Genomic DNA, 27,080 nt, shown 5'->3' with positions numbered 1-27,080 from the left:
TCATCTGAATATTAGTCTACGAGTCTTGTCCGTAAAGCCAACCATATTTTTTCAAAAAGGCCATCAAATCAAGAGGTCTACCCAAAATGGACACAATTCAAAAAAGCAAAGAAAAAAAAAGCTACAAACAACCATCCTATCAATCCAGCTTTAAGTACTCAACTGTCAATTTTCATCAATAAACAATTTTTTCAGAAAAATTTCCAGACCTTGGTCAATTAAAAAGTAAGAAGTCAGATTTTTCTGTGTGTGAGTTTGAGAAAGTTGGCAAATTAGAGGAACTTTGGGAAATCATTGTATTGAAGGGGTTTCTCAGAGCTCCCTCCTGCTTCATATATTGTGTGGAATCAACGATATTATCCTCTGTGCTTCAGTGTGATTGGCTACAATAGTTCCAATAATTTAAAATACAAATAATGCTGAGAAAGCATGGTAAAGCTTGAAGTGGTATAGTTCTAGAAACACTGAACTCTGTGAATGATGGAGCAGTAAGATGAGAAAAATGTTACCAGAAAACATTGACAATGAGTAGGAGCTAAAATTCACAGGAGAGCTCTGTCCAGTTTCCCATGGTTATTTCTCATATGCTGATTTTCTATAAGGGCAGGGGGAAAAGTTGAAATTTGTGATTAATGTTAAAAATGTTTTTCGTTAGGGAAAACTTGTCATATCTGATTTTGAAGTTTGTCAAATGATGCTAGTTTGAGCGAAGAAAAGTCATCTTTCTTCTTAGTGGTTTTTCTTTTTTAAAGAGTAGCTATGGTTTCATCAATATTAGGAGTTTTGGGTAATAAATTCCCTTCACTGATACAGATGGGCACCTTCTCTGCAATTTACTCTTAGAGAGTTTTGTGGCAGCATTAGTTGGTTGGTTGGTTGGTTATTTGGTTGGTTGTTGTCCTTAGTTCTCAAAGAGGATCAAAATGACATCACTATCTTAGAATCAAGGCATAGTGTGTGACTGTGGCTGATCAGACCAAAACAAACTCAGAAAGCTCTACCGTGGGTTAGGCACAAATACTCCATGTGAACATTTTGGTTGGATTCTCTACTTCAAATCACCGTGCTGGATGACACCATGTGTCAGTGTCTCCCATGTTGTGCAATCAGTTCCAAAGTTCTTAAGAGAAACCTTGAGAGTGTCCTTGTATCACTTTTTCTTGCCACTATGTGAGGTCTTGTCTTGTGTGAATTTTCTATAAAGTAGTCTTTTAGGCAAGAATAAGTTTGGCATTTGAACAATGCGGCCAGCCCATCATAATTGCACTCTGTGCAGCCCAGTTTGAGCACTTGACAATTTAGCTTGAGAAAGGATCTCAGTGTCTGGTATCTTATCTTGCCTTATCACAGTCACACAACAATGAGGTCAGCATAACAGATCTGTAGACCTTCAGTTTGCTAGTCCTAATACCTTATCTCTCACACTTGCCTTTGGAGCCTCCTAAACACTGAGCTAGCTCTGGCAATTCATGCTTCAACCTCATTATCAATGTGTGCATCCCTAGAAAGTCTACTGCCAAGATAAGTGATCTTATCCACAGTATTCAAAACTTCTCCATTTGCTGTAACTGATGGTTTCATGTATGGCTAGTGTGGTTCTGACTGGTGGAGCACCTGTGTTTTCTTGGTGTTAATTGTTAAGCCAAAATTAGCATAAGCTGCAGAGAATCCATCTATACTTTGTTGCATCTCAGCTTCAGGACTTGAGTGCACAATCATCTGCAAAGAAAAAATCATACACCAACACTCCCTCCACTTTAGTCTTGGCTTATAGCCTTTTCAAGTTGACTAATTTACCATCAGTGCAATAGCTAACCTTGGTGCCATGTTCATCCTCACTGAAGGCAGCTTTCCAACCTTTGGTTGGGGCATTATAAGGTTAAGTGATTTGCCCAAGGTCACACAGCCAGAACATACAAGAGACAAGATTTGAACTGATCTGCCTCTGAGGTCCACTCTCTATCTACTATACAAAACTCCCTCACACTTGATTGCCCACTCTCATCATAAGGTCTTGGACTGAAAGTTAGAAGTGAATTTAGAGCTCATCTATCCAACCCCCCTCATTTTGTAATGGGACAGGGAGGTGAAACAGTCAAGGTCACTGTAACAGCAATTTAAATTTGCTAATCTTTCCCACCCATTAATAGGCCATGTGACCTGCTTACATCACAGGAAGCCTAAGTCATATGTGGTGAGAGGAGCTTGCTGAGAGGAAAAGGAAGTTGTATCACAGGGACTGCTGAGACAGAGAGCTGTTATGGCTGCTAATGGCTGTAGTGATAGTTAGAGCTGAGGTAAAGAAAGTTGACCTGTGATAGCTGAGCGGACTGTGATAGCTGTACTGGGAGTTTGTTTTGGGGAAGATGCCAGCAGGGGGTCAGAGAGGTTTTGGGATGGTGAGACTTCATGTTGTGATATTGTTAAGTTCTTTGTTGTTAAGATGGTTGTGAGAGCTGAACATTTGGTTTTGGGATATGGTTATCTGGTGTCTGAATAAATGTTTTACTTCTACCTTCTGTATGGAGAATCTTTCATACATTGTGATACAGAACTACATAGACATATTCATAATTATCATTGATGTTGTGTTTATTGCCTTACTGATACAGTCACACAGAATGTAGTAGTCAAAGTAGGATTTGAACCCAAATCCTAAATCCAAGTCTAGTGCTCTAATCCCTGAACCAGTATCTAATACTGATCATCTATAACTATGTGAGGGGGAATGTTGCTCCTTAAAAACCTCTGGTGGCAGCCTTTCCAGTTTGTGGCAGTGACCACAACAAAGTGAATCTGAAGTTGGGGAGGGGGAATACAGGGAGATGGAACACATGCTGACAGTATAAACCCTATCTGGTCTTGGGCCAACTTACACTCAATCTATTTCTTGCTATCCTAGGAATGAGAAAGGGGAAAAAAAGCAAAAACCATGCTGTAAGCCTCCAGCTGGACATGCAACAGAATGAGAATATTGTGCATGCTCCAAGGTCTTGACTATTTGTGTGCGGTCCATTTCTAAGTAAGAGATATACGTGGAGCATGGCTCTAAACCTGGGAGGTTTGTTGCTACTGGAACTTGAATGTGCAAAAAAAAAAAAATAGAATTGAAAGATAAAAGTCTACCAATGGAGATACCTAACCTTTTGGTTCTTGCCTTCCTCCTACCTATTCATTTGCTTTGCAGAAGCAGAGGGAAGATATAAGGCCTAAGAAGCACATATCTCTTGGCTGTTCATTGGGATAACTCCCCCAAAATAGTTTGATAAAGAATGAATGCAGGTTGAAAGTCAGGAACTAACTGACTGTCAGAGGGAGTTAATGTCTCTAACACTAAGTCAGATAAAGGCTTGAGACAAGGATTTTGATCTTACTATCTGGAAGAAGTTGGATTTAAAAGATGAACTAAATGCCTCTGGGCTCTAATTATCTGGCTCATTGGTCTATGTTCCAAGAGAGCTTAGTCCCTGGAGCTGAGGGACTGATAAAAAAAAAAAAACTCTTTTCTTATGTAGAAAACACAGATGAGATGTTTTCCCTAAGAGAGTTGAAGAAGAAGCCTTGAGTTGAAAGCTAAAAAGAAAAAAGGGGGGGGAAAGGCAATGTCAATTCCTCTGTTTTTTGTGAAAAATTTAGCACCTTGGTTAAGACTACAGTTTGGTGGGTGACAGCTGTGAGTACTGCTCCCATAGCGAAAGATGGAGCAACAGAGATCCAACACCCATCAGGGGCAGCTGAGGCAATGCCCTGACAGAAGCAGAGCCTGTAGGGAATTGTGATGACATCACCCAAAGTTATCTAAGTCATTCAGGGTCAGAGGCATGAGGTATCATTCTATGTGTATTCAACTTGATCACATCTATTTCCTTTGTGTGTCCTCAAGTATGATCCCTATACTTGTGTACCCATCTAACTTGCCTTAATGGTGTCAAGGGCACCACCATCTTTCCAGTCAACCATATTCACATCTTGCATATCATCCCCAAATCCTCACTCTCCCTCACCCACCATTTCTGATCAGTTGCCAAGTCTTATCATTTGTACTGTCACAGCATCTCTCACCTGTGTTCCCTTCTCTCTCTTCCCACAACCTATAATTCTAGTTTAGGCACTTGTCATCTCTTATCTGGACTATTGCAATAGTCTTTCATTTGTTGTCTGTCATAATTCTCTCTTCTTTCCAAACTGTCCTCTACACAGCAGCTAAAGTGATTCTCTTAAAAAGTAGTTCTGACTGTGTTACTCCCCATCTCAATAATTTCCCTTGGCTCCCTATTACTTATGTTATTGAATATTAACTCTTCTCTTTGGCATTTAAAGACCTTCACAACTTGACCCAATGGACCTTTCTGACCTTATTATAAGTATGCATTTCTCTCCTTCAAGGCACTGCACAATTCAAGGTGTTCTTTACACATGATACTCTGTCTTCTCTGCATGCCTTAGGACTGGCTCTCTCCCATTCCTGCAATGCCCTCCTTTCTCACCTGAGCTTCTTTAGTGTTCTTTGAAATTCAGCTCAAGTACCACTTCTATTTGAAACCTTTTCCAATCCCTGTAGCAATTAATACCCTCGACCAAAAAAAAAAACCCACCTTGATCTATTTGGTATATGATTTGAGTATACTTACATTGGTACATTTCTCCCCAGTAGAATGTAAGCTCCTTTAGATCCAGGATCCAGGGTTTATATCCAGAATCAATTATAGTGCCTAGAACATAGGTGCTTATTAGATGCTTGTTAATTGATTAATTCATGGTTCGTGTTATTGTGGGAGAGGGTGTCTAGAGTATATAGAGAGAATATTTTATTATCACTTTTCTTAATATGCTATTTCATTGAATAACTTTGCTTTAAACTAGATGCTGTCATTTTGTGGGCTAGTAAAAGCAAACATAGGTGGGTGGTTTGTGAGTCTGGCTTTCACTGACTTGAAACCATCAAGAACCTTGGACGTAGGGTGGCTTTTGTGCGAAGGCCTGCATATAAAAAGAGGAATGACCCAGTTGTGACATATAAGTTAACTAGAACTGCTTGTATGGTCTATTTAAGGTTGTGCTTGGGAAATGTGAAAATTGAATGACCCAAAGATAACCAGTTATGAAAAATTGGAAATTAGAAAAGGGATTTTCTGAATCACACACCAAGTTTCTTGTTGCAATCTACATGCTGGATTAGAAAGATTTTTTAAACAAAGAAAATACTCCCTACAAATTTTCCAAATAAATAATGAAATAATTGACTCACTGTTTTTTCTTCTAAGAATAAACCTTTCCTATTAAAATTGAAATCTATGATTTTTTTCTTCTCTTCTGGGAAAACTGAGGAAGTTTATGGTTGTTTCCAAGCTAATTAAATAAACAGAGCTGGTTCCAACTTCAGATTTCTTTTCTTAGCTATAAATATGTTTAGGTTATGGAGCAGGATCCATGCCCTGAGACTTGAGTAATAAGGTCGTAAAATGTTTTTAAAATGAATTAACAGGACCCCATGCTCAGGATAGGGGATGGCATATCCATGCAGATTGTAAAGTAGCAAATCCCACTTAAGTAATAGTTCATGCTCTTATGTGAAATTATAGCTATTAACCAAAACTGTTATTTGCTATCATCTTTTTTTTCTTTCAGTGCATTAGGCTCTGTTCTTCACAGAAGGGCAATGATTCTTGGAGTGGATGGGAGACTGGTGACTCTAAGTCTCTTCCCCCCCCTCTACCAGCCCAATCTCAAGTTGAAGAAAATATTAGTCAGTAGTAACTTCTGCCTGACATCTGGTTAAAGGGGAGAGCAGTCAACAAAATTCACAGGGGAATTAGAAAAGCTATTCTTATCTAAAGATGAGCATAGCATTTTTCCCCTTCATGGGACTGACTGCAGAATTATTATTGCTAAAATGGAAAGGACCTTAGAAGCCATTTAGTCCAAACCACTTAATTTATGGGTAAAAAAAACAAAACAAACAAAAACACCCAGCAACAACAACAAAACACCTGAACCCCAGAAAGGTTAGGTGACTTGTCTAGAGCCACACAGGTAATAAGTAACAGCACTAGGATTCAAGCCAGGCCATCTGCTTTCAAATCCAGCAGTCTTTGCACTTCACCATGCTGTAAAACCCATGTTGCCAGGTTTCTCCCATGCAAGCATTTGTATAGCACTGTCCTGTCACAGCCATGCCACCTGTGTCATACAGTCCCTGTTTAACAGTCTCAGTTTCTTTCCCCACCTGGAAGTTATACTTAAGGAAATTGCTTCATGTTGCTTTGAATATACTTTGCATTTACTTACTTGTGTTAATGTTGTACCTACTCTTCCCACCCACCCCCACCCCAGGAAAATGTAAGCTTCTTCAGGACAGGAACTATTTCATTTTTGTTTTTGAATCTCCAGCATCTGATATAGTATGTGAACATAGTAGTGTTTAATACAAAGTTAATCAAATTAAACTGAAGGAATCCTTCCATGACATTAGGACAAGCTCCTCTTTTCCATAGGGGTGGGGGTAGGAATGAGGGAATACCAACTTTTTTCTATCCCTGGCCCTTCTCTTGCCTGCCTCCACCCCATTTTACACATAGACTCTCTGTTTCTTTGCACACATGCATACACCCATGCATATGACAAAGAGGAACTCAGAAAATTACCTGTAGAATATATTAGCCAATGGTTGTTTTTAAGCTACAAGTAATCTCCAGTTTTAGTCTAGGTCTGCTAGCAGTGACTGAAATGACATTACTCTCCCATAATTTTCAGGTGATGCGAAGCTAAATGATGTGGTCGTTTCAGGCCTAGGTCCTACTTGACATAGGTCCTTCTTGTCCACATGAAAGTACCACCACAGGCACCTTTGTTGGCCAGTCTCAGCAAAGACACCAAGCACTTAATGAGCATTTATTATTTATTTGACCTTCAGAGGTCTCTAGGTGCATGCACAGTTATAAAATCATATGCATAAAACCATCTCTGCAATAAATTAAAATTAAACTAACCATAGCAACAGTATTCTAGGAGCATATCTTTACTTCCTTGGGCAGGCCAGGTGGAAGAGATGAGTTCTGCACCATGTCCTGAAGGTCAATACACTTGGACTCTGTCAAACCAGGAAAGCAAGAAAATTGCAGTGTCTAGTGAAAATCACCATCTTTCCTTTGGCCTGAAATGTAAATCTGTGGCCTGTCAGACAAGGTACCTCAGCACAAAACACCAGCTTTCTTGTTTTCAGAAGCCTCTAGGTTAGGATGTGAGTGTATTAATGTTGGTGGGGGGAGTAGAAATTTGGATAAATACCTATAGTTACACATAGCATACATAAAAATCTGGGACTCAAAACATTTTCAGCAGGTGCAAATAAAAGAGGATGTTCATCATTTATATACAAAGAGAGAGCACTAAAAGCCTCATTACTGGGGGGATATGTCGCATTCTTGGTTACATATATTTTAAGGTGGTGTGCTTTTAAGAGAAAGAAAATAAACTGAATGTAGTAGAACACACTTAGAATTAATCCCTGCTACAAGGGAGGATGAAGCTGGTGAGCCCAAGAGTTCTGAGATGTAGTACACTAAGCTGACTGGGTATCCACAATAAATCCAGCACCAATATGGTAAACATCTGGGAGTGGGAGAGCACCAGGTTGCTTAGAGAAGGACAAATAGACTTAGTTCAGAAATGAAAGAGGTCTAAGCTTCCACAATGGTTAGTATTGGTATCAAGCCCAGAAGTGATTGGTACACTTCCAACCTGGGTAAGGAGAGGTGGTGGAGGAAAGAAGAAAGGAAAAAAGAAAGAAAAAAGAAAGAAGGAAGGAAAGGAGAAAAGGAAGGAAAGGAGAGGAGAGAGGGAAGGGTAAGGGAGGTTCCATGAAGACAAAATAAAGTGACAGAAATTCATTGAATAATCTTCACCTCATGCTAATTTATGGAACAATCTTCACTTCATTAAATATGCCATTTAAAATTGAAACCAAAATACATTTCATATAGTTGGATGGTCAAATGGTTGATCCCACATTACCTTAGCTGTTTTTTTTAACAAGTACTCCTCTTATTCTCAAAAGAAAATCACAAGCCAAGTCTTTCTACCCTGTTTTGAGCTGATGCTGTCTTGAGGTGAACAGCAACAGGACAAAAAGGATAAACCAAAGGAATTCAGTTTGCTGAAACACACACAGAACTGCCCATTAAGGTGGCAGAGAGATAGTCATTAAAACTTTCTCTGCCCTGCAGTTGCCATAAAGAAAATAGAAAGCATCAGAAAGTCATTTTTCCAATGTTATGATTTTATTGACTATGCCAATACTTCAAACTAGTCAGTCAATTTATAGAAAAACAGGGAAACTTTACCTACCCGAAACACACTTTGGACCCAGTTCTGTGTGAACAAATGGAAAATGTCTCTCACCCCTAGAAAATTCTCTCTCTCTCTCTCTCTCTCTCTCTCTCTCTCTCTCTCTCTCTCTCTCTCTCTCTCTCTCTGTCTCTCTCTCCTTCTCTTCCCTCTCTCCCTTCACCCTCTTTCTCTCTCTTCTTCTCTCCCTCCCCACCTCTGTGTCTCTCTCTCTATGTCTCTCTCTTTCTCCCTCTCTCTCTCCCTTTTCCCCTTTCCCTCCCCCTCTCTCTCCTTCCCTTTTCTCTCTCTTTCCATTCCTCACTCCCCTTTCCCCCCAACCCCAGTCTCTGTCTCTCTCTGCCTCTCTGTCTCTCTCTGTCTCTCTCTCTCTGATTCTATCTGTCTCTGTCTCTCTCCCCCTCCCTCTCTCTCTCATGGCATACAAGCAGTATTGAAATTTCTACCTTCAGTGGTATTCATATTCTCTCCATTATGGAATTCATTGGATCAATTAAGGAAGCATGAACTTTTAAGACAGTAGAAAGATGACACTTAATTACTTGTGCAGCTACCTCTCCTTTTCCCTCTCTCTCCTCCCTTCCTCATGGGCTATCTAAATATAATACTTATAATTTTATATAACTAATACAATAAATTCATAAACATTCAATCTGTAAAGCAGGTGTCATCATTTCAAGTTAACATTATTTAGCAACATTTGGGTAAGTTTGAGAGTCTTGAGAACTCTTGAGAGAGGGAAATCTCATTGTAGGTTTAAAGAACTAAAACATGAGATGAAACTGAAGAGATGATTCACCCAGCCAGGCAGCCACTCACATAAGACCTGTGATGTGACTCAATTAAAAAAAATAGGCAACAGGCTATGGTGGAGTCAGGAAAATGGGAGTTCAATCTTCCTTCTCATACATACTCTCCGGGCTGCTCTGGTCAAGTCTTTTAACCTCTCAGTGCCCTAGGGCCACTCCCTATAATAGGGAATTACAGAGTAGATGCATCTATTTTGATAAAGGAAATTTCTTCAGTGAGAGTTTCCTATAGCATTGGAACCTACCTACAAATAATAAAAGTAAAATGGGAACATCACTTTTTAAGGAGTCTGGCTTCTGTGCTGCTTTAAATTATTGAGTGCACAAAGTAACAATAGGACCAATAAAAACCGAAGCCTAATGAGGAAGTTATTACTATAAAAATGATGTCCTCATCTGAAAAATGAGAGGGTTGGTCTGGATCCAATCCAATCCAATCCAATAAGTATTTCTAAGAATCTACTATGTGCAAGATATTGCTCTGTGCACTAGGGATGCAAAGTAAAAAATGAAAAAAGTCTTGCCCTCAAAAAGTCTTCATTCTACTGGATGGGGATAAAAGAGATTAAGAAATATAATAATGTGATGATAATTGTAGTATCTGCAGATAGTCTTTTGCAAAGTCTTTTTCAGGTGAAATAGTCTATGACTTTATAACTTTATGAATTATCATCATAGTATTCAAGACTTCCCACCATCTGGCTGCCCCTTCACTAGCTAACTTTATCTACTATACACATTAAGAAGTATCACCTTCTCTAACTGGATAGTCTTCATCAGTAGTTTCCAATTCCACCATACTCATTCTCTTCACCATTGCTTATAATGTCTCCCCCATTAGAATATCTTCCCTTCTCCTTTCCACCTACGAAATTCAGCCCCTGGAAAATCTGGATGATAACAAGTGCCACATTTTCATGAATTCTTCTTTAATAAATATATGATAACTTTCAAAAATGCAGATTAAGTGCCTGCTGTTGTACTAAGCTCTGGGGAAAAGGTGCTCTGATCCACATTACTGCATGTCCAATCTTATTTATAAGAGTGCTTTCTCCACTAGTGCGATTTACAACTTACCCATACTTTCCAAACCTATGTAATGCCCCATAGAAGATCTATCCAACATACTGGAGAAAGATATAAAGATTGAATAAGAGATCCCCAATCCTCATGAAGCTCATAATCTACTAGGGGGTTATAAAACACCTGCATAAATATCTATAATTTAAAAAGTACCTGATTGCTATACAAGAAAAAGACATAAACCAAGTATTAGCTATGGTGATGGTTAGGGGGAAAGTGTGATTACTAATGAAAATATACCAGAAAATGCCACATGGAAAAGTTAGAATGATAGCTGAGCCTTAAATGTCAACACACAAAGAAGGGAAGGGACATATTCCAGCATGGCCAAAGTCACAGAGATGAGAAAGCTCAGGCCAAGTATGAGGGACACAGACAATCCAGTTTTTTTTTTCTTCTGGAGTGTGGTGCATAGGTACAAGAATGTTGTAACATAAGATTGGACAAACTGTTTTTTGAGAGGTACTAGAGTTCCAGTCAATAGTTTTGAGCAAAGGAATGATATTTACATAAGAAAGACTAAATCAGAAGCAATATGATGAATCCATTGGAAGAAGAAAGGTGTGGAGAGATGTCAAGATTTGCAATTATTCAGACAAGTAGTAATAAAGTCCTGGATGAGCATGATTGTATTCAGAATAGAGAGATGAATATAGAATACAGGGTTACTGTGGAAGTCAAAATCTTAGGAGTTGGTGGCTGGTTGGATATAGTGGGTGAAGAAGAGAATGAAATCTGAGATAACACCAAAGTTTTAACTTAAGTTCTGTGTTCTGAGGGAATGGTCATGCCACAGACAGAAATGGCAAAGTCAGAAGAAGTCAACAGGTTTGACATAATGATAAGTTTGGATTTTAAACACTGAGGTTGAAGTGTTAGTAGAACAGACAGACGAAGATGTTCTGTAAGCTGTTGTAGATATATGTGTGAAGTTTCAAGATTTAATGGAGTGATTATTTATAAGACAAAGATCAGGGCTAAAAATTTTGGGATGATGTGCATATGGGTAGTAATTGAAGGTATGAGAGCAAATAAGGTCATGAAAAATAAGACTATAGAGAGAAGAAAAGAGGAATTAGGACAAAATATTGAAGAACATAAAAGGGTAAGAAAGATGAAAAGGATTCACCGAGGGAGTGGTTAGAGAGTTAGGACAGGAAGAGAACCAAAAGAGTACATTCTCTCAGAAGCCAGTGTGTGTGTGTGTGTGTGTGTGTGTGTGTGTGTGTGTGTGTGTGGCAGGGGTGGGGTGGGGTGCATATGCAGCAGGTGCTCAAGAGTGTTAAAATCTAAAGAGAAATCAAAGAAGATGTAAACTGAAATGAGATCTTTGAATATGGCAGCAAGAAGATAATTATTGATCTTTGAAAGAACAATTTCAATAAAGTAGTGTAAACGGAAGACAGATTACAAAGGGTTAATGACTAAGTGGTGATTAACTCAAACCATCAGGTATAAACAACTTTTTTCAGGAAATTTGATGATTAAAGCTTCATGGAGTAGAAGATATAAGGGCAGGATTGTGGAAAAATTAATAAAAAGTATAATATCTAACATTTACATAGTACTTTAGGGTTTGCCTTTGATCCCCACAACAACCTTGTTAGGTAGATGCTATTAGTATTATTTCCATTGTATAGATGAGGAAATTGAGGCTCAGAGAGTTTAAATGACTTGCCCAGTCACACGTAGCTAGGAAGCTTCTGAGGCAGGATTCAAACTCAGGTCTTCCTAACTCTAAGGCCAGTGCTTTAACCACTAGATAACCTCATCACCTATAAGATAAACATCATTGTGGGTAAATAGTAAGGGGACTGTAGAAAGGATAAGATTAAAAATACATGCAAGAAAAGGAAAGTCAAACCCTACCATATAAACTACCCTTACCCATTCCCTTGCCATCATATTGAGATAAGTGATTAGCAGGTTACAGTGCATGTCAAGGACAGGTCTGAAAGGGGAAGAATCATTAAAGAACATCTAGAAGCCTACATGGAAATGAACATTGATCTGTCTCCCTCCTGTCCACCAATGTCATTTCAGTTTCTTCCATTCTTTTGGCACTTGATTACATTCACTTGAGCATTTCGTTATACACTACCTCGTGCAGTTACATTTCATATATGTCGCTGAGATGTTCTTTTTTCATGATCAGTGAGTCACGAAGTGAACACAGGAATCCATGAATTATCCAGGTACTCTCTTGGGCCTACAAAGCTCTAGCTGAAAGTGATTGGGTTGCTATAAATGCATACAAAGGCCTAACTTCATCTCTGGATATTCTGCCTTATGTTTGTTGTCCCATCCTACTCTCCTCCCACTTCCCTAAAGCATGAAGGCATTTTTCATCTCTCACCCTTCACCAAACGAGGTTGTTACTGTAATTTACGTAGCCTCATATATGACCAGTTCAAGTTCCATCTGTGAAGGAAGGATTGCCATTGAATTGGTAACAGTGCTATTACACACTCAATTACATGGGTAGGTTAATTGTTGGCTTGCCTTAACCTGATAAGCATTTGAATGTCCTTCTCATAACTATCAGTCTTCCTGCTAGTGTCTGGGGAATACCACATGTCAGCCCCAAAGATCAAGGACCCCATTCCTTATGTTTGTCTAGCTTCCCACTGTATCCTCTAGATAACATGCTTACAATAGTATATAGTCTTAAAACAAAGCTAGCAAGGTTACCATAGGCACGAGTGAAGGGATTTCTACTTCATTTCCTTGAATCTGAGCTACCCCTTTCCAAGGGCCTCACTTATTCCAGTCCTTACCATCTTTAACCCCTTGGCCGCTGTAACACTACATTTAAGTTTTTCCTTATGAAATTTCAAGATTATTCAGGTCAGAGACCATATCATAAGTCCCTCCACATCCCCCATGTCAATTTGCCCAGTGTTGAAAATATGCTCATTGTACTGAATGAGCATATGTACTTATCTGGAAATTTTCCATGTGGAATATATTGAGAAGTATGTGCAGAGTCACCAATAGTGTCTAGGATGGAGCGAGGAGGAATTAGGGAGAAAAATATCACAACCTGTGCTCCTGGGCACCTCCAGCCTTCTGTGGGCTAGACAGAAACCTATGAAGATACCTGATGGGGGAGATACTCAAAATGATCAATGTTTTCTATACGTGCAATCAACTTTTAACCCAACTTGTTTCTCAATCATGGCATTCTTTTTGTGATTGTTTCCTACTGATTCCCTTTCTGAAGTTATTCCCTATGTATAAAACTACTAGGGCAAGATTATGTGGGGATGCACAAAGTATGCATTTGTACCTCCCAAGAGATGTCCAACATGTGAATGTGCACTACAGGATCCTTAAAGCGTAAGCCTCAGAGGATAAGACTTTGTTTCTGCAGGTCCTTCCAAACAAAATCCGTGATACATTTCCTGATACATTTGCTTATAGGAAGCATAAACTTACCCAAGGGTTACATTAAAGGATAGCTGCTTCAGTAAGTTCAAGTTCAAAATGTATTTGTTAGCCAACTTTTTAGGTTGTAACTCAATAGTAAAATTTTATGATCAGTACTGTAACTAGCATGGGACAAATGGGTCTTTACTCCAGGGTGCCAATATTCAAAAAGGGGAGAGATTTCTCCCAACAAATGTACTTTCATGCTTCTTCCCTATGGACTATTGTCCCTACAATTCACCTGTAGGTCCTCCAGATGTATGGTGTACAATCATTCCTAAGGAATTCTCTGTGGGATGGTTCACCTCCAGCATGACTTCATCCCCAGAAAAACCATTTGTACAGGGCGTCTCAATAATCTTAGTACAATTTTGAGTTGAATAACTTTATAAGAATAAATGCTACAAGCAAAAAAAAATAAAAGTTATTTAAATCTTTAAAATATTGTTTTTTATTAAAATTTGACACAACTACTAGCTTGTGCTATATATTAGTCAATTTTCAAACTTTGCAAAAACTTCATCAGCTGTGATTACTCAGAGAATGAAAGGATTACATTGGTATTTCTAGCCTTAAGATTATCCCCAAAGTGAGGTTTTGATGCATAGGTGACAGTTTTTGACATGATCTCACAAAAAAAAGTCTAATGGTGATATATAAGGTAATCAAGTTAGCCAAGCAAGAAGACTTCCTCTAACAATCCATCGGTCTGAGAAATCCAATCATTACACATCCAATGCATACTGACAGCATGCCCTATCTTGTTAAAGTTAAAATTTAATAGTTATTTTTAAAAATTCAGAAACCTAAGCAATTTAAGAAATTTAAATGATTCAACATTCAAATTATAGAGTTCGTTTTGTTTGTAAATTTTTAGCATTTGTACTTCTGGAGTTAAAGCTTAAAACAGTACTAAGACTTTTGGGACACTGTATTCTGTCCCACCTCTCACTCACAAATAAATCTGCCTCAAATGGGGTATTGGGTAGCCATGATGGTGCTTGTGATTGTGAATGCCAAATGCATGACTTCCAATTCTAAAGGGCCTTTGTATTTTATATGTGGCTACAGGTTAATGCCCATCTTAGTAAAATAATGTCATAACAAAAATCATCCAGTCTAATAAACGTTGATTTAACAAACGTTGATTTAACAAAAACATGTAAAAATAAACCAACTCATTGTTTTGACCTCATTTAACCACCACCTAAATGTGGAATGAGCAGTACTGGGTTTTACTTTGAAGAGGAAGAGTGGGTAGCAGGAAATCAGTAATGATTTTCAGATGGTAAAAAAAAACCTTACTTTTGCTATATTTAACGAATCTTCTCTGTCTTCAGAGTGAGAAATCCTCTGCAGTAGGTTATGTAACTTTTCAGTGCCCCCAAGTGGGGACCAAGTATCCCGATTTTGCAGCAAGGAAACTGCAGGATAGAGGGGTTTCTTGTGGTCAACTACAAAGCTAATGCATGCTAGCAAAAGAGATGGTAACAATGTGTGAACCATTCTGGAGGGAAATTATCCTAATTAAAGAATGACATGGACATACTAAGATGGTTTTGGCCAGCATTCTCAGTCCAAGTTAGATTGACTTGTCTTTTTTTAACTCATTTTTGAAAGGGGATAGGGGAAGAAGAGAAAAGATAAAGATGTGGCCAGCAAGGTAAGATATATAGATTGAAGTTGTAGCCAATAAGGCATGATATATGGACCACTGCTAACAAAGGGGCCTAATAGATCCATAGAGCAGGAAAGGACCTTAGTGGTCATCTAATGTAACCTCCATATTTTATAGCTTTCTTATTCTGTATGATTTCTTACATTACCCACAGATTCTGAAATCACATCTCCAAATTCCTTGAGTACACTGATGTGTGATTCATCTGGACCTGGAGAGTTATGCTCATTTAAAACAACTAAGCATTCTTTACTCTCTCCTCAGTCATCTTGGCCTTCAATTCCTCCTTAACCATATCTGTTCTGTCCAGTTTAAAGACTGTTTGTATCCAGGCACAATACTTACGTTTTTTTTTTATTATGTTTTGACAGAAGGAAAAAAAATAATAGCATGGATTCTTAAGAAAGTCTAGCTACCATTAACCTCAGATTGAAAAATCAAGTATCCTCTGGAAATATCAAAAAGATCCTCTCTCTCCTACACTCACAATAGTCTATCTATTTTGAGATACTCTTAAGATAGGTCTAGGATTTCCAGGAACTCTGCCTGTTGTTGTTGGTTAGTCATTTCATTGCACCTGACTTCATTTGAGGGTTTGTTAGCAAAGATACTGGAGTGGTTTGCCATTTCCTTCTCATTTTACAAATGAGGAAACTGAGGCAGAAAGGGCTAAGCGACTTAGCCAGGGTCACACAGCTAGTAAGTGTCTGAGACCATATTTGAACTCAGGATGATGAGTCTTCTTAACTCCAGTCCTGGCACTCTATCAACTGTGCCACATGGAAAGTTCTTTCTCCCTGATCCCCAGAGATATTTCAGAAGAAATCTGTCATCTGACAAGAGCTCATGTGTTGCCAGTTCCCTGAGTTCACCCTGATCTGGTTATAATAAGCTAAATATTCCAGAAGCTAGGAATGTAGGCTAGGTAAGCTTTGAGATCCTGTTGGTGCCAACTGCTTTTCTCAACATGCTACCAAGGTTTCAAAATGGCCTAAGGGTTTTGATGAAATAAGAAACCACCAATAGTGGAATGCCTCCTCAGGTAGGGGATTCACAGGGTTACTAGCAGACTCATTCATCCTTAGGAGGTTATGTTTCAATATAACCCAGTTCTTGCTTTTTAAAATTGTAACTTTTTAAAAAAATCTTAATCTTTTTTCCATTGCTAAAAACATTTCCAAAATAGGGTAATTTCAATTGAAAAATTATTGAGAATCATTTCTTCTTTCACTCTTTTGAGTTGTCAAGAACATTTGCCTGAAAACCAGTTTGTAAGTTGCTTATGAGTCTGCCTGCTCCTGCCATTTCTACCTCTGCTGAAGTCATTATTCTCTGTGACATCATAATCCGCCCTACAGCAATGGATTGTGACCTCAGGTACAATAGTAGCAGTAGGGTTGATGAACTCTTAAGAGACAAAACTCTATTCTCATCCTTAGTAATAAAAAAGGAAGATAAATGCAATAAAATAGGATATAGAATTGAATTGGCTCCAGAAATGATCTTTATTTATTATTTTGAAATTCAACCTTAGAAATTTTATAACATTTTATATATTTTATCCTGACTTGCTTCATATATATTGATGCTATGTTGTCATAGACTCAACTTTCTACAAATGTAATTGGATTATGTCTTTATTTCAGCATTCATTTACCTGTATTGTTTATATTTTTTAGGACATAAGCTCCTTTAAACAAGGGTCAGAGTTTTTTCATGGTGTATATACTATGGGTGCTTACCACTTTTTAATAGTTCAATACTCCAATAATCTGAAGTTGATTTTTTTTCTGCATAGGCACATATTTCCACAGATGCAAATCACAACCCCTAGACAGCTAAGAAAATAGTTTTTGAGAGTTGATTTTCCTGGAACACCTTAAGTCCCATAACCAATCTGGAGATGAGCACCTAGGAACTTAGCTTGTCCAGTCCTCAGTTGACAGAATATCCATTGTCTGACCAATGTATTCAAAGCCTTTCCAATATGATTGTATCTGCCAGAGTTTATATTCAACTTAAGCTCCATCAGGCTTTGGTGTCAGATTTTTTATTAATTACGATAATTTAAAATTTGAACTGTGATAGACAGAAACAGTCTGGCCCACCAATCAGATCTATGGCCTTTGGGTAAACAACAGAACAGTGAAACTCTTAGTACATCATTCAACTGAATAGAACTATATAGAAAAGAGATAAATTAACATCATGATACACTAGAATTAAAAGGATCTGAGTTTGAATCCTGCCTCCAAAATTTATTACCTGCGTAATATTGAGGCAAGACACTTAACCTCCCTGGGCCCATTTCTTCATGTGTAAACTGAAGGGGTGGGACTAGATGGCTATTAAGGCAATCGGACTTTTCCCTGTTCTTCCCTTTTGGGACGCTAAGACTATCAAGTCTCTCCTTTGTTGGAATTGGTGAGAAACCTTTTGCTGTCTTTGTTCTGGAATATTTCTCAGCTATTTCTCAGCACTGAGGCAATCAGGAGTCATTGACTTGTATATGATGTGATACTGGGGATGGGGGACTTTCACACACCCAGCCTAGGTGAGGTCAGAGCCCTCAGGGCTCCAAACAGGATATAATTGAGGGGAGCTTGGTGTTCGACTTTTGGGGCTCACTCATAGAAGGAGTTGTTGAGACTCTGGGCCCCCTGGCTTTGATAACCCTGACAGATATTGGTGCTTCTCTGGTAACTATGAATTGTGATTTGGATCAGAAAAGGTCTGTCTGTCGATGTTTGTAATTTCTGTTTGTATTTGCCCTGAAGTTCAGGAGGCTGATCTTTTCCCCCTGAACTAAGTGAACATATAGGTATGTTTGATTAAACTGAGATTGTTAACCCCTTAAAGTTGCTTTCCTTAGAAAAGCAGATCAAAGAACCGGTGTTAGCAGCCTTCTGTGTGCTGATTGTTATTGGTCTTACACAGCCACAGTAGCTGCTAGCCAAATTTTTGTTACAATGGCCTCTGTAGGCTCTTCCAGTTCTACATCCATGATCTTAAGTGGGGCTAAGAGAGGAGCTGCAAGAAGGAGGAGTGAGTTATACAAAGTTAATGTAATATTTAAAGAACTCTGGCCTAGAAATCAGAGGTCCTATACTCTAAGCCAGGGTCTGTCATGTATTTGCTATTTAAGTATATACATGCATATAGACATAGAAATAGATATCTGCTTCTCTATATTTCATTGGTTTCTTCACATTTTAATGGGGATTATAATACTTCAGGGAGGTGTTGGGAAAGTTAAGTTATATACTGTATTTGCAACATCACTGTAAAAGTAAAATATTATTATTAAAGGTTATTACCTCTGGATCCAGGGTGGTTCTACTGTTAAACATCTTAAAGGTGTACTATAATGTTAACAACTGGCATTTATATAACATTTTAAGGTTCCCAAAACACTTTACATGCATTATGCTCACAGGAATACCCTCTGAAGTAGTAAATGCAGGTGCTGTGATCCCCACTTTACAAGTCAAACACCAAGCTCCCCTAAATTGTATCCTGTTTGTATACAAGAGGTAGTTTCCTACTGGTTAAGTCGCTGACCTCTGGTCACACAGCTGACAAGTGATGGAGTTGAAATTTAAATTATGTCTTCATGACACCAAATCTAAGATTTTATTTACTATTCATATTTCCTCAAAATGCGCACACACACACACACACACACACACATACACACACATAAACACACACATAAACACACATGTGCACACACAGAGAGGCAAAGAGATAAACTTATAGAATGATAGAGAAATTAATGTTAAGAATTAGTCATCTAAATGTGGAAATATGTTTAACTTGATTGCACATGTGTAACTTCTATCAAATTGCTTGCTTTCTTGGGGAGAGGAGAGGGAAGGGAGGGAGGGAGAAAACTTTGGAACTCAAAATCTTACAAAAAATGAATGTTGAAAACTATCTTTACATAATTGGAAAAAATAAAATACTATTAAGTGCAAAAAAATTGGTCATCTAGACCAGCTGCCTTTCTGTCTTCTGGAACTGTTGGGAGAAAAGCCCTTTCTTAACCTTAAATCCTTTTATAAAAGAGAGATATTATACCCTTGCCACCTTTCCCTATATTTCATCAATCAATAGGCAGGCATTTATTTAATGCCAAGTAGACACCAGGAATTATGCTAGGTACTGGAGATACAAAGACAAAACTAAGGAGTTCCTGTCCTCAAGGAGCTTCCATTCTATCAGGGGAGACGTGTGTCTGTATGTTTATGTACGTGTGTATGTATGTATAAGCAAAAATTAATGCATAATAAATTTGGTGTAAGGCACTAGCACCTGGGGCTCATGTAAGAGGTGATTATTGTTAAGCCGAGCTTTGAAAGAAACCAAGTATTCTAAGAGACAGAGGTAAGCAAGGAGTATTCTCCTGGCATAGAGAACAGCCTGGACAAAAGCAGGGAGAAGGGAGATGGAATATCATATATGAAAGATATTCTTATATCAACCCAAACTCTACCCTTACTCAAGCCCTTATACACCTTTGCCTACCTCTTGTATTCTGACTTTAAAACTCTTCATTCTTAATCTCTCTCCCCTATACAACTTCCACCTCAAGTTAATAGAAAACTCTCTTTCCTCAGAGTATAACACCTTTCCAGCAACACGCTCCAAGTGACAGCTGCTTGCTCCTTTTAGTGCTCCCATATCAAGAGGACAGAGAAGTGGCCTACTCTTTGCTTCTCAATACCACTACTGGCTCCTCCTCCCTATATCATTAAAAACCTTTCCTCATTTGAAGTTTACTTCCAATTATAATCCTTGTTAATAATCCTCTTGATCCTTGAATCTACCAATCTCTATGATAACCTCCTATCATTTTCAATGACCTTGGACCCTAGTTTGCAGACTTCTTCTTCCTCCTTTCCCCTGACATCATCCTTGGAAAATACAATATTCACATTAATGACCCTTCTAACACTTTGTTATGATAATTTGTTGACCTCAATTCCAATAACTCATTTCTATCCATAAGCATGGGACACCTCGCTCTTACTGTTGCTCTAAATTTCCCTAAGACTAAGACGTCCTACTCTGAAAATCCCCTCTCAAACCACAATTTCTCTTCCTTCTACTTCATTCACTTCTTTAGTCTTCCCAATGATGTATTTTTTGCTCTCATTGTAACTTTAAGTCCATTGATTCCTCTCCATTCTCCCAGTCCATCAGTTCCGTCATAGCTCTGCCAACTCATCCTACTCCTTTAGTGACCAAGCATTTCAGTAGATACATTTTACTTCATCTTTTAAAATCATTGTCCCCTTGACCTTCCACTGTTTGCTTCTTGCTAAGTCCCAAGCACTGGCAATTCTCATTAATGTCTGACTTTCAGACCTATAAGTATTCTCAAGCATCCTTTAACTCAAACAAATAAACAAACCCAGCTTGACCCAGATCTCCTCCCCCAAGTTATTGTCCTAGCTTCCTTCTCCCCTTTACTGCCATATTTCTGTAATGTGGCCTCAGCTTGCCATACCTACTTCTTTACCTTCCACTAACTCCACAATCTTTTAGAGATTGACAACTATCCACCACCCCACTTAAAAGGTTTTTTCCAAAGCAAAATTCATTTTTTTAAATGCTGTTTTGGTGTCTGCTCCATCTTAGAGTGTTGCCTTATGAGTTAAATGACTTGCCTCATAAATGAATTATAAACACTTCATCCTATCATTGAAGATCTTCCAAAATCTAAACTTTCTAGCTTTATCTAACATTGCTTGCCCTTGATATATTCTATATTCTAGCCTGATTGGATAATTTATGATCCTTCATTTTTATCCTATATTTTCCAATCCCTTTGCTTTTGCTCACTCTATTTTCTATGCCTAGAATGCTCCCTTTTACTCCAGCTCAACATTTTGAATCTCAACCTTAAGACCCAACTCAGGTGCCATCTCTGCTCTAAAACCTTCTGCAATCTTTCCCCTAACTCCAACTGAAAGTGATCTTTCTTTTCTAATATTTCTCATAGCAATTTTCTTTGACCTCTCCTTCATGCTTATCATATTATCCCTTGTATTGCAGTAATTTTTGCACATGTAACATCCTCCATATAAGATTGTAAACTCTTTGAGAACAGGGATTGTGCCATTTTCTTCTATTATTTTTTTCCATAGCATGAGCCATAATACCTTTCAGATAGTAAGGACTTAAAAAAAACATATTGATTTAAAAATACTTTTGTTTAACAAAAGACATGGGAGATATCTATTTTATATACCCAGTGTTCTCAAAAGCATTGGCTAAAATGTCAAAATGAAGAAAATTTTCAGAGAAGATGGTTTCATATAGGAAGATTTTAGTATGAGATTCTTACAACTGTTGTCCTCCATCCTGTATTATTGGGTTTTTTCTGTATTATTGTTTAAACCTACAAATCAAAACTATTTTTGTCTTAGATGCCTACCTATTAGATACTTTGATGGCCCTGGATACCAAAAAAGCAGCACTCTATAATGGAATGAATTTTGGGCTTTTAGTCAGAAGAACTCACTTTGAATGACCGCTGCCAATTTTTAAATGTGTGCTGTGGCCTTACACAAGTCAACTAACCTCTCTGAGCTTTAGCTTCCTTATCTATAAAATGGGAAAGATATTAACACTGTCTACCTCTAACAGGTTCTGGAAAATTATTTTTAGGACATTAAAAAGGTGAGCAGTCTCTCCTGTCAATACCCTATTTTGTAGACAACAGATAATTATAGGATTCTGGGGGGAGTCACAAGATTGAAAACAAATGTCAACTGAGAATTAAGAGAATAGGAGTATCCCATTACTACAGTCAACTTTCTTTCACCCTGTGGTCAATTTACCATAGAAACACCCTTATTAGAGTGTCAGGTTTTTTAAGTCTTGGGGGCTTACTTAGGGACATTGAAAAATTAATCAAGCTCTGCAACCATCCCCTACACCTATTAACTAGTGCTTTCTAAGTAGACATCTATGTGGTACATTTGCTAGCACACCAGAAATATGAAGGACAACCCAGACACAAAACTCGGGTAATCCCAGCAAGATTTTTTGAAGGATTGTTTTTATTTCCCAAGGTCCAAGCACCAAAGATGCAAGGTTCTCCTATTCTCCCAGATGCTTTGAAGAAGTTTTCATCTTGCTTCCAATCTATAAATGGAGTGTCTTGATATCAACCCATTCTATACAAGGCCCATATACTCAAATATGTTCATGCAGTATAGCAGAACAAAATTGGCTTCCTCTTAATTTGTAATTATTGGAAATAACTCCATTTATTCCTCCCTTTTTTTTTTCAAACAAGCCCTCAAAAATCTTAAACACAATGTAGACAAAACAGTGAACAAAATGGAAATGAGGCAAATATGTTGAAAAGGCTAATCTCTAGCTTCCTTCAAGCCCCATTTCTGGCATGTACTATTGATGCTTCTCCAGTTTCAATTGTTTTCTAGGAATCTGGTGGGGGGCCGGGGCATGGTTAATGTTTTCTGTTGCCTTTCCCTCCACACTTTGCTTTGGCATTTGTGAGGGGGCAAAGAGAGTCAGTCAATCAACATTTATTAAGTCAGTACTATGTTACAGGCACTGTGCTAAGCACTGAGGATACAAAAAGATGCAAAAGACAATCCCTGTCCTCAAGGAGCTTCTGGAAGAGATATGCAAACAAATATGTAAAAATGAGCTCTATATAGGATAAATCAGAAATAGTTGAAAGAAGGTAGGCAATAGAATTAAGAGAAGGATTGGGAAAACCTTCCTGTAAAAGATATTTCAGCTGGGACTTAAAAGAAGTCAGGGAAATTAGCAAGCAGAAAGAAAAAAAGGGAAGAGAGTAGAAAAAAGAATGGCTCACTCCATGGCTGATCCTACCTTCTTATTGATCAGTGTACAAAAGCAGGAAATTGATCTCATAGCTTTATGTAGGTTCTGTGAACCAATTTCCCAGTTGAGATGTTCACTTCTCTATAAAGCTACAGATTAGGAATTTGGAGTAGGAACTTCACGGCTCAAGAATTCATTTGTTTGTTTTAAAGATCATTAAGTTAATTTAAAACACGCTTTTTTATAGGTGATATAAGCTGCTTAATATTTATTCAGGGATTCTATTGAGTAATGCCCATTTTACAGTATCTTTCATCTGTGAGATGAATCAGCAGACACATGTAGGAGAAGGGAAAAATTATTTCACTATACAAATTTTTATGTTATATGAGTCAAATGAAATAGTATATATAACATTCTCTAAATTTCTATAAATTACATAAGCTGTTATCAAAATAATGCCAACTTCTCTGTTACTAAGAAAAGTTTATAACTATCAGAGCAACTTATCTTTGACTAGTAGCAAAGACAATGACAAAGAAGATACTGTGATCCAAATTACCTTGAATCTTATCTACAATGAAATTTAGCATTAGTATTTGAATTTCTTTAGAAAATAGGATCAAAATAAAATATTTCTAAGATAATGAGTTTATGCTAAACCAATTATGGATCAGTAAAGACATCTGCAAGGCAAGAATTTGATGTATGAACATTTTAAAAGATATTATAATGATAATATTTGAAAGAAAAACAACTTTGAAGTACTTAGTACCTCTGATCAATATGACATACCAAATTCTTTTTTTTATTTTATTTATTTTATTCTGAAATTAAGAAAAAAAACAAGCATTTTCATAACATAGTAGAACAGGAAAAAAAGATAATTGTACACAAAACTACCAATCTGTTATATACAACTTGCTATTCCTTTTAAATACATAATAAAGTTATCATTAAACTTTTTTCTTCCATCCCCACCCCCACCCTAGAGATGGCTAGCATTAGACACACACACACACACACATCATTCTATACAGATAGTGTCTTCTTTCACATGTCCTTTGCAGTTAATTTGGGTATTTATAGTAATCAAAATGACTTAGCCATTTTAGCCAATTTAGTCAAAATTTTTCTAAAAATAATATTGTTGTTGTATACAACATTCTCTTGGTTCTGCTCATCTTACTCTTCATTATTTCATGCATGTCTATCCATGTTTTTCTAAGATCATCAACCTCCTCATTCCTTATAGTAGCATAGTAGTATTCCGTCTCAATCATATACCACAACTTGTTCAGCCATTCCTGATTGACAGGCATTACAGCAACATCCAGGTCTTTGCTACCACAAAGAGAGCTGCTATAACTATTTTAGAATATATAAGTTCTTTTCCTTTTTCCCTAATCATCTTGGGAAGCAGAAGCAGTAGTGGTATTGCTGGACCAAAGGTTATAGGCAATTTAATAATGTTTTGAACATAATTCCAGATTGCTTTCTAAATTGGTTGCATCAGCTCACAGTTCCACCAACAGTGAATCAGTGTCCCAATTTTTCTACTTCCCATCTAACTTTTGTCGCTTAATCTTTCAATCATTTTAGCCAACCTGAAAGGTGTAAAATGATAGCTCAAAGTTGTTTTAATTTGCATTCCTCTAATCAATAATGATTTACAGCATTTTTATGTGACTATAAATTGTTTTGATTTCATTATGTGAAAACTACCTGTTCATATCTTTTGACCATTTATCAATTGGGGAATGACTCATATTCTTATGGATTTGAAAATGTTCTTTATATACTTGAGATATGAGGCCTTTATCTGAGAATCTGTCTATAAAATTTTCCTCAAATTTTCTGCTTTGCTTCTGATCTAGGCTACATTTGCTTTATTTGTACAAAGCTTTTTAAATTTGTTATAATCCAAATTATCCATTTCACACCTCACACTTCTTTCTCTCTCTTGTTTATTCATAAATTATTCACTTATCAATGTCTGATAGGTAATAAATTCTATGTTTTTCAAATTTTCTTTTAATATCTCTATATCTAAATTATATATCCATTTTGAGCTTATCTTGCTAAGTGGTAAAAGATAGTTTATGCCCAGTTTCTGCCACACTGTTTTCCAGTTTACAATCAATTTTTACAAGATAATAAATTCTTATCCCCAAAACTTAAGTCTTTACACTTGTCTAATACAAGGTTACTATATTTATTTACTGTTGTAATTTTATGTCTGCTATCATCCACTGAACTATCTTTCTATTTCTTAGCTGGTACCAGATAATTTTACAATTACAGCCTTATGATATAGTTTAAGATCTAATACTGGTAAGCCTTTTTCTTTACATTCTTTAAAAAATTAGTTCCTTTGACATTCTTAACCTTTTGTTCTTCCAAATGATTTTACTGTTTTTTTCTAATTCAATAAAATATTTTTGATAATTTAATTAGAATAGAATTGAATATATAAATCAGTTCAGGTAAAATTGTCATTTTTATTATATTGGTCCCGCCTACTCACAAACAATTACTATTTCTCCAATTGTTTGAATCTGATTTTTTTACAAAAAAATTCATATAGTTTCAGGGTTTATTTTAGCAGGTGTACTCCTGGGCATTTATACTGTCTAGAATTATTTCAAGTGGGGTTTCTCTTACTATATCTTCTTGCCGAGTTTTGTTTGTGGTATATTGGAATGCTGATGATTTATTTGTATGTGCTTTACACATCCTGCTGCTTTGTTAAAATTATTAATTGTTTCAACTAACTTTTTAGTTGAGTCTTTGGAATTTTCCAACTATATCATCATATCATCTGCAAAAGACAATTTTATTACCTCATTACTTATTCTGATTCCTTCTATTTCTTTTGCTTCTCTTATAACACACTGCAATTCCAAACAACTCATGATTAAACATGCTACCCATCTCTAGATAGAGAAACGATAGACTCAGCATACAGACTGAAGCATGTTTTATTTTCTGGACCTGGCTAATGTGGGAATTTGTTTTGCTTCACTTTAAATATTTCTAATGGATTTTGTTTCTCTAGCCTTCTCAAGGGTGGGAAATGGAAAGGTGGGAGAGATGGAATGCAGAATTGAAAATCAAATAAAAATTTAATTTAAAAAATACTGGTATTTGTTATGCCAATAAGCAGCTACTATGCGAACAATTAAATAATAAACTAGAAAGATTACCAAAAGGTGGAAAATTTTCCCCCTCAATGGATTCATAGAACTTTCCTGTACTTCTAAGACAATGATCTATGATAAGATAATGTCCAGATTTTGCTAGTGGTTTGGGCACATTTAACCAGCCCTTCCATCCATTTTTCTTGTTATGATTACCTGAGGGGACTAAATAGCCAAAAAAGATGCTGAGTAGTAAACAAAATAACAAATAGACATGCAATGTCAGGTTCATTTATATCCTCTACAACTCATAGGGTATCTATTTTTTTTTAATTTCTACCTTAATAATTCTTGCCTAGCTTTAATCAATGCTGGATCAGTTTAGGTATTTTGTTTTAATTTTTGAACTTAAGAAGTCAAAAGTAATTCAAATAATTAATATTATCTGCTGTAGTCCTTTCTAATTAACTTTCTAAAAGAGGGATTGTATTGCCTCAATATGAAAGTCACCTTATTACCCTAATAAATGTATTTTTCTAAAAATATTATTGGAAGTTATAACAGAAGAATGTAATGAATACATGAAATAGTTTCATTCTGATAACAATCACCAATGGATTCTATGTTTTTGTTTAGATACCTACAGTCAACTGTCTTAGAATTCAGTTGTGTATGGGGGCGGAGCCAAGATGGCGGCTGGTAAGCACGGACTAAAGTGAGCTCCGTACCCGAGTCCCTCCAAAAACCTATAAAAATGGCTCTGAACCA

Source organism: Trichosurus vulpecula, chromosome 2 (assembly GCF_011100635.1).
Source record: "Trichosurus vulpecula isolate mTriVul1 chromosome 2, mTriVul1.pri, whole genome shotgun sequence".
Taxonomy (NCBI): domain Eukaryota; kingdom Metazoa; phylum Chordata; class Mammalia; order Diprotodontia; family Phalangeridae; genus Trichosurus; species Trichosurus vulpecula.
Note: the sequence above shows the minus strand (reverse complement) of the source record.